Below are 14,514 nucleotides of genomic sequence, written 5' to 3'. Positions count from 1 at the left end.
TGGTGAACAAACACTTGATATACACTCTCCGGATGTACTTCGGGTGTCACCTGTTGTCCGAGACCACTTGCATGGTTAGCAAGCGTTGTGATTCAATGGCCCTACCGGGCAAACACTTTGGGTTCGCAAGGACTTGAAGTGCCGGGACGGGTTGGCGGATCCAACACTCTGGGTACCTCCGGGTACTTGGGGTTGGTTGAGGACTTGGTGAACAAACACTTGTTGTACACTCTCCGGATGTACTTCGGGTGTCACCTGTTGTCCGAGGCCACTTGCATGGTAGCAAGCGTTGTGATACAATGGCCCTACCGGGCAAACACTTTGGGTTCGCAAGGACTTGGAGTGCCGGGACGGGTTTGCGGATCCAACACTCTGGGTACCTCCGGGTACTTGGGGTTGGTTGAGGACTTGGTGAACAAACACTTGATATACACTCTTCGGATGTACTTCGGGTATCGCCTGTTGTCCGAGACCACTTGCATGGTTAGCAAGCGTTGTGGTCTAATGGCCCTACCGGGCAAACACTTTGGGTTCGCGAGGACTTAGAATGCTGGTAGTGGTTGGCGGACCCAACACTCTGGGTACCTCCGGGTACTTGGGGTTGGTTGAGGACTTGGTGAACAAACACTTGTTGTACACTCTCCGGATGTACTTCGGGTGTCACCTGTTGTCCGAGACCACTTGCATGGTTAGCAAGCGTTGTGGTCTAATGGCCCTACCGGGCAAACACTTTATGTTCGCGAGGACTTGGAGTGCTGGTAGTGGTTGGCGGACCCAACACTCTGGGTACCTCCGGGTACTTGGGGTTGGTTGAGAACTTGGTGAAGATACCCCTGTCACCTTGTTCGAGGCCACTTGCATGGTCGCAAGCGTTGTGATACAATGGCCCTACCGGGCAAACACTTTGGGTTCGCAAGGACTTGGAGTGCCGGGACGGGTTGGCGGATCCAACACTCTGGGTACCTCCGGGTACTTGGGGTTGGTTGAGGACTTGGTGAGCAAACACTTGATATACGTTCTTCGGATGTACTTCGGGTGTCACCTGTTGTCCGAGGCCACTTGCATGGTCAACGGTTGAGGTGGTGATGGCGGGTCGGTGCTGTAGGGTGCCGGCCTGTTGGCTGCCTTGGCCGGGTTGGTTGGTTAACACTTGATTGGGCTTGCACCCGAGGGTAATGGCACTTGAAGGTGGGTACTGGCCGGCTGAACTGGTGTGATGGTTGGTTGGTGAACACTTGGCGGTACTTGCACTTGGCTGTGCTTGGACTTGAAGGTGGGATCCGGCTGGCCTAGGCCATTGGTGGTTGGTTGGTGGGTTAGCCCTTAGCTGGGCTGGCTGGCTGGCTGGCCATCGGTGGTGTGGTGTGGTGAGGTGTGTGGAGTCGAGCATCGCGCGCCGTTGCCTTCTTCGGAGTGTTGTAGGTACGCAAGTGCTTGCAATGCAAAGAGGTTGGTGATGGAGTGACATTGCCTTCACCATGGAGTTGCGGGTACTTAGGTACTTGCAAGGAGATGGTGGTATGGTGGTGTTGCGTGTGTGGTGTTCGATTAGAAAGATATAATTTCTAAGTCCGGATTAGTGCTGTCAGTGGGGCCGCCGCTAACAGGTCCTGCACGGCCACCGTGGGGCTTGACTTGGCGCTATTCCGGACTTGGGGCGATCACGATGTCCCCGTGCGGGACTTAGAAGATGGAAGAACACAAGTACCCTTATCCCATGACTTGTGAGCGATTGGCATACGTTACCACATGAAGAGAAAAATTGGCTAAGTCCCGGATCCATATTATATGAAGAGAAAAATCGGCTAAGTCCCGGATCCATATTATATGAAGAGAAAAATTGGCTAAGTCCCGGATCCATATTATATGAAGAGAAATATCGGCTAAGTCCAGGATCCATATATAATAACCTAATAATCGGCTAAGTCCAGGATCCATATTATATGAAGAGAAAAATCGGCTAAGTCCAGGATCCATATATAATAACCTAATAATCGGCTAAGTCCAGGATCCATATTATATGAAGAGAAAAATCGGCTAAGTCCAGGATCCATATATAATAACCTAATAATCGGCTAAGTCCAGGATCCATATAATATGAAGAGAAAAATCGGCTAAGTCCCAGATTGGGTCTGTCAGACATACACTTTCAAGTTACCACACAAGCAAGCAAGATGGCCTATTGATGGATCCATATGATATGAAGAGAAAAATCGGCTAAGTCCGAGATCGGGTCTGTCAGACATACACTATCAAGTTACCACACAAGCGAGCAAGATGGCCTAGTGATGGATCCATATGATATGAAGAGAAAAATCGGCTAAGTCCAGGATCCATATAATATGAAGAGAAAAATCGGCTAAGTCCAGGATCCATATATAATAACCTAATAATCGGCTAAGTCCAGGATCCATATAATATGAAGAGAAAAATCGGCTAAGTCCGAGATTGGGTCTGTCGGAAATACACTTTCAAGTTACCACACAAGCAAGCAAGATGGCCTAATGATGGATCCATATAATATGAAGAGAAAAATCGGCTAAGTCCAAGATTGGGTCTGTCGGAAATACACTATCAAGTTACCACACAAGCAAGCAAGATGGCCTAATGATGGATCCATATGATATGAAGAGAAAAATCGGCTAAGTCCAGGATCCATATAATATGAAGAGAAAAATCGGCTAAGTCCCAGATTGGGTCTGTCAGAAATACACTTCCAAGTTACCACACAAGCAAGCAAGATGGCCTAGTGATGGATCCATATGATATGAAGAGAAAAATCGGCTAAGTCCAGGATCCATATAATATGAAGAGAAAAATCGGCTAAGTCCCAGATTGGGTCTGTCAGAAATACACTTCCAAGTTACCACACAAGCAAGCAAGATGGCCTAGTGATGGATCCATATGATATGAAGAGAAAAATCGGCTAAGTCCCAGATTGGGTCTGTCAGAAATACACTTCCAAGTTACCACACAAGCAAGCAAGATGGCCTAGTGATGGATCCATATGATATGAAGAGAAAAATCGGCTAAGTCCAGGATCCATATAATATGAAGAGAAAAATCGGCTAAGTCCCAGATTGGGTCTGTCAGAAATACACTTCCAAGTTACCACACAAGCAAGCAAGATGGCCTAGTGATGGATCCATATGATATGAAGAGAAAAATCGGCTAAGTCCAGGATCCATATAATATGAAGAGAAAAATCGGCTAAGTCCCAGATTGGGTCTGTCAGAAATACACTTCCAAGTTACCACACAAGCAAGCAAGATGGCCTAGTGATGGATCCATATAATATGAAGAGAAAAATCGGCTAAGTCCGAGATTGGGTCTGTCGGAAATACACTTTCAAGTTACCACACAAGCAAGCAAGTTACCACATGAAGAGAAAGCCGGCAAAGTCCGGGAATGTTACCACATGAACTGGAAAATGGGCAAAAACCTACCTTCACAGGCAACGTGAATAAGTCAGGCTGTAGACATCGGATCGACAAGCCAAAGACTGATATGGAAAGGAAATGAGTAGTACTAGCTTTCCTGAGAGTTGCAGAGCTTAGACTGCATATGAACGAAAGTTATTAAGCGTCAAAGTCAGAGAAGTTACCCAAAGGAACACAAGTTCCAACTTAGAGCATGTATACCGCCTAGACGGTAAGAGGTACGGCCAGGCTGAGGAATAAGGAAATGTTGGCCAACATGTTCCCTAACTATCCCCCGAAGACCGCAAAGCAATCCAACATCAACCAAGAAAGTTATAGCCCGATCAAGGAAACACCTACTTTGCACCGATATTGCACCAAATACATGTACCAAGCACCTTCGGTTGCATACCTGCAGGGGCTTACCATAGTAGGCCATGGAAGACCGATATACCGAACATAATCACTTTCTATCTCCTCGGGTGTTTGAGATAGCGCTTTGCGGTACAAGAACGAAAGTTAGACTATATCTTGGTGCATCTTTTTGCCCAAGATCACAAGACCCTATCTACCAAGGCAAGAAAGTTGTGTGGGGACAAAATGTCCAAAAGTGCCCAAAGTGGCACACTTGAACCATATATTCGAGAAAAACACAAGTGTGGGCCCGAGCTAGCAAGTTGAAATGTTCTGACCGTCAGTAGCCCTAGTTGAGGTGCACTTATCATTATATGAGGCCAACGTGCCAGCTAGTCTCTAAAGGGGCGATATGGGTGTTCCAAGGTTTGTACCCAATTGAGGAAAAAACAGGGTAAGGTACGGTGTACCGCGAATAACTCGGGCTATAGATGTCCGACCGATGAGTTTGGCATATGTATGGAAAGGTCTCGACGAGACCTAACTACCCTGAAAGTATGAAGGCAAAGACTTGAATGACCGGGAAGTTATTAAGTGCACAAGTGGTAAAGTTGCACCAAAGTCCATGTTACCCGAAGTGGTACATGAACACCCAATATTCGACCAAAACACAAGTTTAGAGACGAGCTAGCGAGCTACATTGTTCAGACCGTCAGTAGCCCGCATCAAGACACGCATTTCATTATATTGAGCCTAGCCGCTAGCTCGACTCGAAGTCGGTCATATGGTTGGTTGATGGTTTGGACCGACCACGTGGTGTACCAAGGTGATGTACCTTTCATGAATTAAAACTCTGGCTGTATGACACTGAGCGACAAGCTAAGGTGTGATTTGGAATAGTCTTGAGTGGGACTATTTAGGAAAAATGCGAACAAAAAATCACAAAGTCCTTGGGCGAAGCTATTAGCGAAACATAGAGCAAATTGGTACCAAAAACTATGGAAATGGGACTTGAGTCAAAAATAACCGCAAGTTGGAGAAGAGATAGCAAGCTTGCGTAGAACAATTATATTTGGTGCATGGTATCACCAACAAAAAAGTATATGGGGCCAAGGTGCTGGCTGGCCTCCAAAGTGGAGATATGGGCGATCCAAAGTTTGTACCCAAGTACGAACAAGTATGGAAAAAACAGGGTAAGGTACCAAGTACCAATAATAACTTCGGCTGTAGATGGCCGAGCGAGGCAAACGGCTCACCGTTGGAAAGGTCTTGGGGAGACCTATCTACCCTGAAAGTTTTATGAGGCTGAGTTGAAAGACCACGGAGATATTAGGTGATGATGGTCCAATTCGGGGACCAAGTCGCAGGAAATGGCACTTGACCAAAATCACCCTTGGAAGGTGAATACCGGCTTACCGGTAAGAGATAGCGACTTGGCGTAGAATATTCATAAGTTGGGCGTGTAGAGACGCAACTTTCATTATATGGGGGCAACCCGGTCAGGGTGCTCCAAGTCGGTCGTTTGGTCGGTATATGGTTTGGGCCGACCACATGGTGTACCAAGTTGAGGTATCTTTCATGAATTATAACTCGGTCAGTTTGCCACCGAGCGATAAGTTGCGGTGTGTTTTGGAATGGTCTTGAGTGGGACTATCAAGCAAAAATACAAACAGAATATCAGCTTGTCCATGGCCGAAGCTATTAGTGAAACATATAGCAAAATGGGTCCGAAAACGAATGAAATGGGACTTGGACCAAGAATAACGGCAAGTTGGAGAAGAGATAGCAAGTTGGCGTAGAACAATTATATTTAGTGCATGGTATGACCAACAAAAAAGTATATGAGGCCAAGGTGCTGGCTGGCCTCCAAAGTGGAGATATGGGCGATACAAAGTTTGTACCCAAGTACGAACAAGTATGGAAAAAACAGGGTAAGGTACCAAGTACCATTAATAACTTCGGCTGTATATGGCCGAGCGAGGCAAACGGCTCACCGTTGGAAAGGTCTCGGGGAGACCTATCTACCCTGAAAGTTTCATGAGGCTGAGTTGAAAGACCACGGAGATATTAGGTGATGATGGTCGTATTCGGGGACCAAGTCGCAGGAAATGGCACTTGACCAAAATCCCCCTTGGAAGGTGAATACCGGCTTACCGGTAAGAGATAGCGACTTGGCGTAGAATATTCATAAGTTGGGCGTGTAGAGACGCAACTTTCATTATATGGGGCCAACCCGGTCAGGGTGCTCCAAGTCGGTCGTTTGGTCGGTTTATGGTTTGGGCCGACCACGTGGTGTACCAAGTTGAGGTACCTTTCATGAATTATAACTCGGTCAGTTTGCCACCGAGCGACAAGCTGCGGTGTGTTTTGGAATGGTCTTGAGTGGGACTATCAAGGAAAAATACAAATAGAAAATCAGCTTGTCCATGGCCGAAGCTATTAGTGAAACATAAAGCAAAATGGGTCCAAAAACGAATGAAATGGGACTTGGACCAAGAATAACGGCAAGTTGGAGAAGAGATAGCAAGTTGGCGTAGAACAATTATATTTAGTGCATGGTATGACCAACAAAAAAGTATATGAGGCCAAGGTGCTGGCTGGCCTCCAAAGTGGAGATATGGGCGATCCAAAGTTTGTACCCAAGTATGGCAAAAACTGGTAGAGGTACCTTTCATGAATTACTGCTCAGGCTGTATGGCACTTAGCGGGACGCTTGGCTCTGGTATGGAATAGTCTTGAGTGGGACTATCAAGGAAAAATACGAACAAAAAATCACCATGTCCACGGACGAAGGTATTAGCGAAACTTAGAGCGAAATTGCGACCAAGTCGCTGGAAATGGCCCTTGGACCAAGTATACCGTCAAGGCGGTACGAGATAGCGAGTTGACGTGGAATATTTATAAGTTTGCCTCCACGAGACGAAAGTTTAGTTATATGGGGCCAACCCGCTCAGGGTTGTCCAAGTCGGTCATATGGCTGATCGAAATTTTCGACCAAGTACTGAGAAAACAGGGTAAGGTACCGTGTACCTCGAATAACTTTGGCTGTAGATGTCCGAGCGAGGCAAACGGCATAGCGTTGGAAAGGTCTTGAGGTGTTCTAGGCACCCTGAAAGTTTGAAAAGGCTATCTGGAAAACTCGTGGAGATATTAGAGAAACATTGGGCCCAAAAGATACCAAGTCGCAGGAAATGGGCCCTCCAAGAACACCCTAAAATCCCAATTACGGCTAAGTTGCAGGCCAGCTAGCGAAGTGAAATGTTCTAGGCATAACTAGAACACGTTAATGCGCAACTTTTTGAATCAGAACTTTTTTCGATATCTGGCCCCCAAAGGGGGGATATGGGCGATCAAAGGATTTTTCCAAGTTTCGGTACTTTTTACGGTATCGCTCATAGCTCCGGCTGTATGCAAGCAAATGACAATCTAAGACATGATTTGGAAAGGTATTGAGCAGTACTAACTTACGTTAGAACACAGCGAAGCGCTATCGGTTCATGGCAAGGCCGATATAAGCAGTCAAAGATGAAAAATGTTGACAAAATGAACAAAAATTACCTTGGTACGCGAATAGCGGCCAGGGATGAAGAGGTACGAAGTTGGTGTAGAACAATTATAATTAGGGCTTGGTACGCTCTAAAAGTTTGCCGAAGACCGCAAAGCGCTCAGACCCATAGAAAGTGGCCATTTGGGCCGAACAGTGCGTGCAAAGAGGTGAAAATGCAAAAATTGCACTTTGGGGGGCGATTTGCGGGGGGAAGGAGGGGTCGGAGGGCAAAATGTCCCTTGACCAAAAAGTCTTATCTCGTCGAGATCTACAACATTGCCCAAGACCGCAAAGCGCTAGCTCGCAATCGAAAAATCGAGAATTTGAAAACTTTCTAAGTCTTGGGCTCCCTAAGGAAAAGTTTCAAAAATCACGTTTGTCCCCAATTTTGAAGGGGAAGGAGTCGGTTCCGGGGCATGGTGTCTTCGGCAAAAAGTCTTATCTTTTTGCGTACTTTCGACTAGTTCAATAAAAATTTTTGACCCAAAATTTGTTCGGCGGACCCCTAGGTCGAAAAACCCGAAAAAAGTCGAAAAAAGTCGAAAATGTCGAAAAATGAGAAAACCTCATATTCGGACTCTACACGAGCCCCAGATATTGAAAAGTGAAATCCGCGGTGGATTTGGAACAAAAAATTTACCTAGGCAAAGTTGTATGGAGGTAGGGACCCCTGAGAAAAAAGTTTGGTCCCGAGGCTCCTTGGACCACCAAGTCCCTAGGTCGGACCAAAATCGGAAAAAATCCGACCAAAGTCGAAAGTGTCGAAAATTTTAAAAAACCCCTTTTGGGGCCCTATGGCCTCCCTAGATAATGAAAAGTGAGGTCCGCGGCCGATCCGGAAGAAAAACTTGACCTAGGGAAACTTGTATGACGGTGGGGACCCAAAAAAATTTCGATGAGTGTAGTTTAGACAGGCCGGAAAATGTATCGGTGGTCCGTATCAAGGGACGTCTTTTAGTTCCATGGGGTGGTGGTCGTCGAACAAAGTCGCCTAGGTCGACCACCAGAAAGACCAGTCGTGTTGTAATGGATGTTTTGACCACTTTACTAGGGAAACCTAGTAGGTCGAAGCAAATTTGGGGTTCGAGATGAGTTGGTGAAAGTTGGTCCAACCTAGGTGTGCTTGGTGGAGGTTGACCATGAAAGTAGAGCATGATGGGAATGACCATAACTTTGGTTCTAGATGTCGGATCGGTACACTTTCGGCAGTTTTGGAAAGGTGAAGGCCTGCTCTAGCTATGTTTCCTACCAAGCTGAGCGCCTACTAGTGACCCGGAGGATGATGATGATTTAATAGTTTATAGAGGTTTTGAGCCGGGAGGCTTCTTTCACCTCTTTTCTGTAAAAAAACAAAACTATATCTCTTGCATCAAATTAGACATTTTTAGAAATTGGATTAGTTTTACTTCATTTTGCGTTGTAGGAGATAAAATGGTATCGATATTGTTTGAAAGGTTGCAGGCAATTCTCTGTGTAGAGTAGCCGTGGCAGTCGGTAAGAAGATGTTTAGTGGTGATTGTAACTCCGCAGAACTGACAGAGAGGAGGAGGAGATTTTTCTATTTTATGTAAGTGGGTAAGCCTAGTATGGCCGATTCTCAGCCGGGTAAGGATCCTTTGCACTTTACTGCATTGGTTGTCCCTCCACGGTGAGATATCGGTTTTAATGTATCGTAGAAAAGTGGTTTGCTGCTGAGTCCATGTTCTTTGCCATGAATTTTTAATCAAATCGGTAAGCCGGGTATTGAAATCTCTTTTTGAGAGTAGATCGTTATTAGATGGCGGTGATCGTCTGCCTATGTTTGCCAGCTCATCAGCCAACTCGTTACCGCGGATACCTACGTGTCCCGGGATCCAGCAGAGGGTGACCTGGATGTTATTTGTTCTATGAGAGGAGGCTATTTCTGTAATGGATTGGATGATTGGATCTCTACAAGTACCATTTTCAAGTGCTTGTAGGACGCTGGCACTGTCCGAAAAGATGATGTTGGGGATGTCGGGGTTGATACTTTCCTCTAGCGCTATATTCAGGGCTATTGCTTCGGCTGTAAATATGGATGTGTAATCAGGGAGTTTGATCGAACAGTTATCTATGGATGAGTGGATACCACAGCCGGCTGCCTCACTGAGGACAGATCCGTCGGTGAAAATATGGTGATGATTACTGTATTTGGTATTGATTAGGTTGAGGAAGGTAGCGGAGGCAATGGAGCTATTGCAGCCAGCTTTTAGCTGATCTTTTATGGACCAGTCAATTTTTGGAGGAAGTTGGTACCAAGCACGGGAGTTAAGATGAATTAGTTTTGAAATATTTGGAATGGAATTACCAGAAAGAGAAATTAATTCGTTATTTGCTCTAGCTGTAAAAGCGGTTGCATTAATACCTTTTTCTAGGATCCGGGCAGCTGCTGAAACTATTTTGTGGGTGATAATGTGTTTTAGAGGGAGAGTTCCGCTTTCGCAAAGAAGAGAGTTGGTAGGGCTGGTTCTAAACGCACCAGAGGAGGCTCTGATGGCGTCGTGATAGAGAGGAGAGATTTTTTTAATGAAAAATTCTGATTCTACCGAGACAATTTCGATACCATATAAAAGTTTGGGCAACAGCCAGTTATTAATGATTCTAGTTAGGGTAGCACGGGAAGCTCTATGGGTTCCCGAGCCTAGCATCCTGAAAAGATTAATTTTAGGTTTAGCATTTTTTGCTAAACTATTAATGTGAGGTTTAAATGTTAGTTTTTTATCAAAAATAACTCCAAGTATCTTAGCTTGAGGGACGTCCGGGATAGCATTGGTTCCAAAGTGAATGGGTAATTTGCGATGGAAGAAACTGTTGCAGATGTGCAGGATTTTGCATTTCTCGTGTGATACCTCAAAACCTGTCCATCTGGCCCATTGTTTCACCTTGTCCATTCCCGCTTGGAGGTTTTTCCTGCATATGGATGGAGAGGAGTGGTTGGAAATGAGTATGATGTCGTCTGCATAGACTAGTGGAGTGATGTTCGTAGGGATGGATGAGAAGAGGGATTCTAGACTAATGAGGAAAAGAGTAGGAGATAAGATGGCTCCCTGCGGGACCCCGTTTTCGAGAGAGTGAATTTCCGAGGAGTTGGACCCAATAACAACCTGGAAAGTCCGTTCCGAAAGGAAGGATTGGAGATATTTTGTTAGGTTACCACCAAAACTCCATCTCTGTAGTTGTTCTAAGATAGAGTATCTCCAGGTTCGGTCGAAAGCTTTTTCAAGGTCTATGATGGCGAGATCAATATGTTGTCCATTTTTAACTTCCGATAGATGTTCCTCGAATGTGGCAAAGTATGTTTCCGTACCAAGGCCACTTCGGAAAGCATGCTGTCTGGGGTCCAAGAGTCCACGGTCCTCCAACTCTTGGGTCAACCTACGGTTAACCATCCCCTCCATAATCTTTCCTATGCAGTTTAATAGTGATATGGGTCTGTAGCTGTCTATGGAATGGGGTGGTTTATCGGGCTTTGGGATCGGTACAATAAAACTGTTTTTCCAGTGGGGAGGGATAGTTCCAGATGACCATATGTTGTTGTATATGGAGAGCAGGGAGTACTTACCAATAGGAGGTAGATTTTTAAGAAGGGGGTATCCAATATTATCAGGGCCGGCCGACTTACCTTTGCACTTGTTAAGTGCCCAGTGGAGTTCAGATAGGGTGAAAGGTTTATTGTACGGAAGGTTTGGGTCATTGTTGAAGTGTAGGGGAATAAGTTCGGTGTTGGCTTTATGTTTTAGGAAATTTGTAGGGAAGTTTTCAGAAGCGGAAATTTCGGCAAAATGGGTGGCGAAAGCTTCCGGGGTATCTTCCGCCGGGAGGAAGGAATCATTGGATTTAATGTGAATGGTATGCGGATTTTTATACTTACCTGATAGGATACTAACTCTTCTCCACAGCTCGGCACTTGACATGGTAGGGTTAATTTCTTCCACAAAGCTTGCCCAACACTTGTCTTTTTCGGCTTTTACTAAGTCTTTGGCTATTGTGTTTAGGATTTTGTATCTTTCACTTAGCTCATCCACGGGTAAGTTTCTTTGACTGGCTCTGCGGAGCATTCTGAGTGCCTTGCGACGGTTTTTAATAGCAAGCGCTACCTCTTGGTTCCACCATGGCACATTTCGGCGGCCTGGGGTTCCCTTGGTGAGTTTTATGGACCGCTTTGCTGCCTCCAGAATAGTCTCACAGAGCTGTTTTTCGTTAACCGGATTATTTCGGGGAAGTAATTTTTGAAATTCGGATTGGAATTTTTCCCAATTGGCGGTGTCATATTTCCACCTCGCCCTGAGGCGCGGTGGTGGGGGTATAGAGTGGGAGGAGATGAGAAGAGGGTAGTGGTCACTGCCATGTGAGTCGGAGTCTATTGTAAGATGGAAATTTTGATATGAGTCGGTGGGGAGAACGAAATGGTCCAGCGTGGAGCCAGAACCAGTCCGGGAGCAGAATCTTGTAGCAGTTGCGTTTTGGAAGGTTGAGTAACTGGCTGTATTAAAGATATCATTAATGATTCTTCCACGGGAGTTTGTGTTTCTATTGCCCCAATCTACGTGGGAGGCATTTAGGTCCCCGGTAAGGAAGGATGGGGTAGGGAGTTGAGAGAGAAGGTTTGGAAGGTGTTCTTGGACGTCTGCATTAGAAAGGGAATTTGGAGGAAGGTAGATGGAGACGAAGGTGGCAGGAAAAGGGGTGCTAATTTTGGCTGCGGAGAAGGGAAGTGGGGATTGAAATTGGCAAGGAGAGGACGGTATGTCTTTCGAAATTCCGATAGCTGTGCTTTGGTGTGGATTTGTAGTGGAAAAAGAAGTGTACCAATTGTATTTGTTAAGAGGAAAAGAATGAGGGATAGATGGAGAAAGCGTTTCCTGGAGGGAGACGATAGTTGGGTTGTGTTTGGAGATCAGGAGTTTCAGGTTTTCAGTGTTACTTTTCAGACTGCGAATATTCCAAGATAGTAGAAAGGTAGCGGATGCGTTTGGTAAGGTCGTATTGGGATCCATTTGGGGAAAAAAGGTTTGATAAGATAGTGGTGTTTTTCCGAGATATCAGTGGGGGTTTATTTGGAGTTTTTCTTATTTTTTTTCTTTGGAGCTTTGGTTTTCGGGGGCGATGTGGCGGTCGGATTTTTCAGGTAAATCGAGGGGTTGGTCTTGTTCATAGCGGTGAGGTCTTCTTCAGAGGAGGGGCTGCTAATCGTTCTCTTCCGTGAGTTTGCGGAAGCGATCGTGGACATAGAGGCGTCCGAGCCATGTTGGGAAGCGGAGTCGGAATCATTTTCAGTGTCTGGGTCAGAGCTGTAGGTATTTATTGAGGTTTCATGGCCTTGAGTTACGGAGTTATTTGTTGGGGTTGTGGTTGTGGCTTTTTGTTCCTCTTTGTTTGTAATTAGTTTTTTGAGAAGTTGGTGTTGCTTCTCTACTTTTGCACTCATCTCCTTTAATTGGGAGGTTAGGATTGTGATAGTTTTATTAGCTTCTGCTAGTGCAGCTTCCAATGCGGATGTATTGTTTACCATTACTTGATTGGATGTAGCTTGCGCGTAGGTAATCCGGGATTGCACTGTGCTCTTGTGCAGATTGCTTTTAACAGCTATTCTTGCTTCCCCGAACGAGACATTGTGATCTACTTTGTATTTAATAACTTCAGTTTCATTTTGGTATATGGGGCAAATCCGTGAGTAGCTACTGTGGTTACCCTTACAGTTTTTGCACAAAAATTCCTCGGTGCAGGTTCCGTGTGCAGGGGAGCCGCAGGTGTAGCAAGTGTGTCCGTTTTTGCATCTCAGTCTGGTGTGGCCAAAACTGGAGCAATTGAAGCATTGCATCGGCTTAGGGTAGTACGGTCGGGTAGCGATTTGAATCGGGCCGACGCGGATGTGGCTCGGGACACGGGTAGCAGTGATCCGCAGTAGTATGGAGTTTGTGGGAACGTAATTTTCATTTACCTTACGGGTAAATCTTTTGACAAAGGTTACGTTCTGCTCTTTTAAGTTCGAAAGGATGGTCTCGTCGTTAAGCTCTTTGAGCTCAGGGGCGAAAATTACACACTGTATACTGTTGAGCGTTTTGTGGTGTGCTATTTGCACGGGGGTTCCATCGATAAGCTTTCTCAAGGATAGAAGCTTTGCACATTGATTCTTGTTCCGGATTTTCAGGAGATACTGCTCCCCTCCATTGAGGCACTTACCTGCTTCCGTTAACTTACCTGCACAATTCTCCAGAGACTTGCCGATGATGAATGGATTTTTAGGTAGGGAAGCGCCTTCGGCTGCTTCTAGAACTAAAAACGTGAAGTCATCCGATAGGGATCCGAACCAATCCGGAGGAGTATTATCCCTACCCGAAGGGGGAGAGGGGTCCCCCCTGTCAGTAGGAGGGTCCGGCATGTTGCCGGGTTAGCCTAAACTAACACTAACCTAAATAACAAAATTACAATAGGGCACTACGATAGAATAATTCGGTACTTAAGTAATAATATTAAAAAAAACACTACAATTCTAACGAAAGCGGGAGAAACACGGGTAAATTCGATCGAGGTGAACTTTTCAACACTGGTTGGGTCAAAACCCTTTGTTTTCACATCCAGCGAAAGCGCAAAGCGCAAAACGCAAAAAGCCGGATTGCTCCGACCGAGCGTTTTTTGTTTGAGCCTGTTCGCACTGTCGCTTGGTTATACACTTGAACTCACTCACACTTGTATGAAATGGGAAAGATTGTATTCAATACTCTTCAGTTCGCTTGCTGGAACGACCACTAGGTAGGTGTTGCTTCGTCAAATGTTCGACCGAGACTGTGAGTGACCCGGAGGAGGTATTAAGGGTCAAAGGCAAAAAGGGGTACCCTAAAGTGCGTGTGACCAAGAAAATGGGAAAAACGGTATCGCCTATAGCTCAGGCTGTATGGCTCGGATCGGAAAGCTTGGATATGCGTTGGAAAGGTCTTGACGAGCGCTAGCTATGTGTCCTACCAAGCGAAGCGCTAGGTGTTGAGCAAGTCGGTCATATTAGAGGGCAAAGGTGAAAAATGGTGGTTTAGAGGCGAAAATTCACCTTATGATCGAAAATAGCGGGCGAACGATAAGAGCTACGAACACGGCGTAGAACAATCATAAGTACGTTACCACAAGACCTAACTTTGGCCAATATAGAGCGAGAAGATCGGAGGTACCCATCAGGGTGAT

This window comes from Anopheles ziemanni, assembly GCF_943734765.1.
Source record: "Anopheles ziemanni chromosome X unlocalized genomic scaffold, idAnoZiCoDA_A2_x.2 X_unloc_11, whole genome shotgun sequence".
NCBI lineage: Eukaryota > Metazoa > Arthropoda > Insecta > Diptera > Culicidae > Anopheles > Anopheles ziemanni.
The sequence above is the reverse complement of the archived record's forward strand: the minus strand, read 5'-3'. Positions refer to the sequence as shown.